Source organism: Mizuhopecten yessoensis, unplaced genomic scaffold, assembly GCF_002113885.1.
Source record: "Mizuhopecten yessoensis strain PY_sf001 unplaced genomic scaffold, ASM211388v2 scaffold9133, whole genome shotgun sequence".
Classification (NCBI taxonomy): domain Eukaryota; kingdom Metazoa; phylum Mollusca; class Bivalvia; order Pectinida; family Pectinidae; genus Mizuhopecten; species Mizuhopecten yessoensis.
Window position 1 is genome coordinate 868,857 of NW_018407895.1, and position 6,000 is coordinate 874,856.

Sequence of the window (6,000 nt, forward strand, 5' to 3'; positions counted from 1 at the left end):
GTCTTCATCCTTAGTTCTTTAACTCCTCTGGCGTTGACCTTGAGGTCTTCATCCTTAGTACTTTTATTCCTCTGACGTTGACCATGAGGTCTCCATCTGTAGTACTTTTATTCCTCTGACGTTGACCATGAGATCTCCATTTGTAGTACTTTTAGTCCTCTTGTGTTGACCTTGAGGTCTTCATCCTTAGTACTTTCATTCCTCTGACGTTGACCTTGTGGTCTCAATCCGTAGCACTTTTATTCCTCTGACGTCGACCATGAGGTCTCCATCTTTAGTACTTTTATTCCTCTGACGTTGACCTTGAGGTCTCAATCCGTAGCACTTTTATTCCTCTGACGTTGACCATGAGGTCTCCATCTGTAGTACTTTTATTCCTCTGACGTTGACCTTGTGGTCTCAATCCGTAGCACTTTTATTCCTCTGACGTTGACCTTGTGGTCTCCATCTGTAGTACTTTTATTCCTCTGACGTTGACCATGAGGTCTCTATCCGTAGTACTTTTATTTTTCTGGCGTTGACCTGGAGGTCTTCATCCGTAGTACTTTTATTCCTCTGGCATTGACCTTGGGGTCTTCATCCTTAGTATTTTCATTCCTCTGGCGTTGACCTTGAGGTCTTCATCCTTAGTACTTTTATTCCTCTGACGTTGACCTTGAGGTCTTAATCCGTAGTACTTTTATTCCTCTGACGTTGACCATGAGGTCTCCATCTGTAGTACTTTTATTCCTCTGACGTTGACCTTGAGGTTTCCATCTGTAGTACTTTTATTCCTCTGACGTTGACCATGAGGTCTCAATCCGTAGTACTTTTATTTTTCTGGCGTTGACCTTGAGGTCTTCATCCGTAGTACTTTTATTCCTCTGGCGTTGACCTTGAGGTCTTCATCCTTAGTACTTTCATTCCTCTGGCGTTGACTTTGGGGTCTTCATCCATAGCACTTTTATTCCTCTGGCGTTGACCTTGGGGTCTTCATCCTTAGTACTTTCATTCCTCTGGCATTGACCTTGGGGTATTCATCCTTAGTATTTTCATTCCTCTGGCGTTGACTTTGGGGTCTTCACCCATAGCACTTTTATTCCTCTGGCGTTGACCTTGAGGTCTTCATCCTTAGTACTTTCATTCCTCTGGCATTGACCTTGTGGTCTCCATCTGTAGTATTTTCATTCCTCTGGCGTTGACCTTGTGGTCTCCATCCGTAGTACTTTTTTTCCTCTGACGTTGACCTTGGGGTCTTCATCCATAGCACTTTCATTCCTCTTGCGTTGACCTTGGGGTCTTCATCCATAGCACTTTTATTCCTCTGGCGTTGACTTTGGGGTCTTCATCCATAGCACTTTTATTCCTCTGGCGTTGACCTCGAGGTCACTTTATTCTGCAGTTTTAGACTATTTGTTATCCTTGTAGATCTTGGTGTTATGATGGCGGTACTGCTTAATCGGTTGGAAAATCTAAAACGTTGAGTTTTGTTGTGAAGTTCTGTCGTATACCAGACGGTTTCTCGCTCGTTGTATTCTTCTTCATCCAGTCGATCGTAATTATAAACAAAACTCCAGACAACGCTTTCCTATACCAATTTCCAAATCGGAACATGCAGTGTTCTCATAAAACAGTTTACGCTATGCGTTATCTATCTGGAATTCCATACCACGCTATAATCTTCATAAAATCAAATGCTTTCTTGAGCTCAGCAAAAGATATTAGCAATAGTTAATTCAAATCCGAACTCTGTTCATTAATGTTTCTGAGTGTGAACAGTTGCTTCTGTCTCCAATAAACTAAACTAAACTACTAAACCAATGGCTTTATAACGTACTCGATCATTCCTTTTCCGAAAATATTACTTGGCCATGACTACAGTAGTATACCTTGTAGTGTCTCATCCAGACAAATTTCCCTTTGCAGTACTTTAGTTATCCCATTATTCAGTTCTGCTAGTATTTATTCATGCTCCCATTTTGTCCTGAACAGTCTTTCGATGTACATGCTACCGTTGTCGCTTGGTCTGCTCTGAGTAATTCCGTTGTAATGTCATCTTAACCTCCAGGCTACATATTCTTCAACCGTTCTTGATTTGACTGATGCCGATGTTTTTCTAATATTTCTGTTATGTCCTTAAGATGGGCTTTGCCTATTTAGGACATCTTCAAAGGTGTCCCTCCATCTTATCTTGAAGTCAACTTCCCTATTCAACATGTTCCCTTTATTATTCTTTATTTCAAAAACTGTTCGTTTCCGTTGCTGTCTGCGCTTTCTGCCTCTTATATCATATTGTCTATCCATTTTCAGCTATCCCTCCTCATATTTGTGTTGACCTTTTTACCCTTTTCTGTGTATTGCAGTTTCGGGTTTTTTCGCTTGATCATATCTACTACATGTGCTTTCTGTCTGTCCTTAATTAGGTCCTTCCTTTCCTTCGACCGCCTTCCAAGACTCTTCACCAATCCATAGCTTCCGTCCTCTGCCACATTGTTGTATGTCTTCTCTAGACGTTTCCGAATCTTTTTCCTTTCACTTTTGCTGTTTTACTCAGTTTACAGTGTTTCAATTCTGTTCTTTATCTCTGAACAGAACCTTTTCTTGTTGTCAGTTTTGTGTAATTTGTTTGTGTCATATTCTCATTTCTTATTTGTTTTCGCTTGCTTATGGTGATTAAGCTTTACAGGTAAGTTGCATCTTCATACTCTGTTGCTGCCAGCAATGATGTTTGGTGTTATTTTGAGACTAAAACATGGTCTATCTGGTTCTCGCTTTTACTTCCAGGAGAAGCTCAAACTAGCTTGTTTCTGAGCCGGTGTGGAAAAATATTCCCTGTGTCTATTGATAAGTTTATTTCATACAAATTCATAAGTCGTTCCCCGTTATTATACATCAGACATGTTCCTTCACGAGATACGTACATGTACAAGTAATGGTGTGTAACAGTTTAAAACATTAATGTTTTTGATTCACAAAATATTAGTATAAAGCTTTGTGACTCTGTGATATGATGCATTCGAACTGGATGTCGTCACGGATACGGCTGGTCTCCCACGCAAAAAAAATGACGAGTGGACCTTTTGATCAGAAGAACATTTATATAGGCTAATTAGAAAGTTTTGGTGTTATTTTAAACATTATTTCAAGTTCAAGCTCTTGATTACCTCGAGTCTTTTGACCCATCGGTTTTATTTAAACCCCGTCTGAATTATGCTGGATTAAAACCTGAGTATGGAATACGTTTAATATTTATCACGAACTGTATATTTATTTGATACATGTTCCTATACCCCTTTAATGTTTACTCAACTTCAATTGTAAGTTATACTATCGCCGAATAGGAAAAACTCAAGATTATAAGTATATCGTTTGTATACGTTATTCACTTGGATTAATTTTGATGATTCGTACCTCATTTGAATACAGAAATAACATTTCAATGGGGGTTTAAAACCTGATAGGGAGATAATCCTTAATGTGATGTCATGAATTTCGATCTTTTGCATGTTTGAAGTTCATTTACATATTTGATGAATTTCAACTGAAAATTTATTATTCTCAACCGGTAGTTTTTGAATTTTACGAATTCTTGCAATAGTAGTACATGTACATGTACAGATGTAAATAATTGACTCCAACTTCATAATAGCCTGTAGTGTCTACAATAACATCAGATCCTCTATATCTAATGTACTGTTAATAACAGTTAGGTGCCGATGTACAAGTCTTTAATGCATCCCGAGGAATATCGAAGTTCATTTGATGATCATGTATCACACAAAATCAATATTCACTTTTATTTTACCTTTTTGATTGATTGAAATGATAAAGAGTCAGTATATCGTTGATTTATTGATGTATGGCATTTATATTTCAAGGGTGAAACTTAAATGCCCCGCTCTCTGTTTGGTCGATTTAGTGTGAAAATACAAAGAGTGTTAATTATCTGTCAAAGCAGAAAAATATCAACATTTATTTTCGCTGTAAATCCTTTTATCAATGGTACAAATTAATAAAATGGTATTGACAGCATCTTCACTTCTGAACCACAAAGTACGTATAGTGGGACATTGGCCAGGCTCGCTTGTAGGGACAAATACGATATTTTAAATATTAATTTATTGTCAACTAGAACAAATAATATAAGTGTAAACTTCTGCTTTATCTTGGTCAGACTTATGTATGACGACTCTGAACACATTGCAATGTCAGCTTGACTTGGTCAAATATGTTTTCTGAAAATGGTGCCAAGTTTCACTCTTTTGTAGTATCAAATCTAAGTACATTTTGTCACTTTTCCCCAAAAAAAATGTGTCTCTGAGAACAAAAGTTAGCAAATATTATTCATACCAAACTAATTGGAATCTTATTCCGAATATATATGAAAAGTATGGTTCATCATAGTAAGATATCGGGACTAATGAAAAAAGAAAAGGAAGAGGGAGAAATCCGTTAAATGAGTTACTCCGTCCAGACAAAGAAGAAATCCGTTTACTGAGTTATCCCGTCCAGGCAAAGAAGAAATCCGTTTACTGAGTTACTCCGTCCTGACAAATAAGAAATCTGTTTACTGAGTTACTCAGTCCAGACAAAGAAGAATTCTGTTGACTGAGTTTCCCCGTCCAGAAAAAGAAGAAATCTGTTTACTGAGTTACTCAGTCCAGACATAGAAGAAATCTGTTTACTGAGTTACTCCGTCCAGAAAAAGAAGAAAACCGTTGACTGAGTTACCCCGTCCAGACAAAGAAGAAATCCGTTGACTGAGTTACCCCGTCCAGGAAAAGAAGAAATCCGTTGACTGAGTTACCCCGTCCAGGAAAAGAAGAAATCCGTTGACTGAGTTACCCCGTCCAGGAAAAGAAGAAATCCGTTGACTGAGTTACCCCGTCCAGAAAAAGAAGAAATCTGTTTACTGAGTTACTCAGTCCAGACATAGAAGAAATCTGTTTACTGAGTTACTCCGTCCAGGCAAAGAAGAAATCTGTTTACTGAGTTACTCCGTGCAGACAAAGAAGAAATCTGTTTACTGAGTTACCCCGTCCAGACAAAGAAGAAATCCGTTTACTGAGTTACCCCGTCCAGACAAAGAAGAAATCCGTTGACTGAGTTACCCCGTCCAGGAAAAGAAGAAATCCGTTGACTGAGTTACCCCGTCCAGACAAAGAAGAAATCTGTTTACTGAGTTACCCCGTCCAGACAAAGAAGAAATCCGTTGACTGAGTTACCCCGTCCAGGAAAAGAAGAAATCCGTTGACTGAGTTACCCCGTCCAGACAAAGAAGAAATCTGTTTACTGAGTTACTCCGTCCAGACAAAGAAGAAATCTGTTTACTGAGTTACTCCGTCCAGACAAAGAAGAAATCTGTTTACTGAGTTACTCCGTCCAGACAAAGAAGAAATCTGTTTACTGAGTTACCCCGTCCAGACAAAGAAGAAATCCGTTTACTGAGTTACTCCGTCCAGACAAAGAAAAAATCTGTTTACTGAGTTACCCCGTCCAGACAAAGAAGAAATCTGTTTACTGAGTTACTCTGCCAGACAAAGAATAAATCTGTTTACTGAGTTACTCCGTCCAGACAAAGAAGAAATATGTTTACTGAGTTACTCCGTCCAGACAAAGAAGAAATATGTTTACTGAGTTACTCCGTCCAGAAAAAGAAGAAATCGGTTTACTGAGTATCCCCGTCCAGAAAAAGAAGAAACTCTGTTTACTGAGTTACTCAGTCCAGACAAAGCAGAAATCTGTTGACTGAGTTTCCCCGTCCAGACAAATAAGAAATCTGTTGACTGAGTTTCCCTGTCCATAAAAAGAAGAAATCTGTTTACTGAGTTACTCAGTCCAGACAAAGAAGAAATCTGTTTACTGAGTTACTCCGTCTAGACAAAGAAGAAATCTGTTGACTGAGTTTCCCTGTCCAGAAAAAGAAGAAATCTGTTTACTGAGTTACTCAGTCCAGACAAAGAAGAAATCTGTTGACTGAGTTTCCCCGTCCAGACAAAGAAGAAATCTGTTGACTGAGTT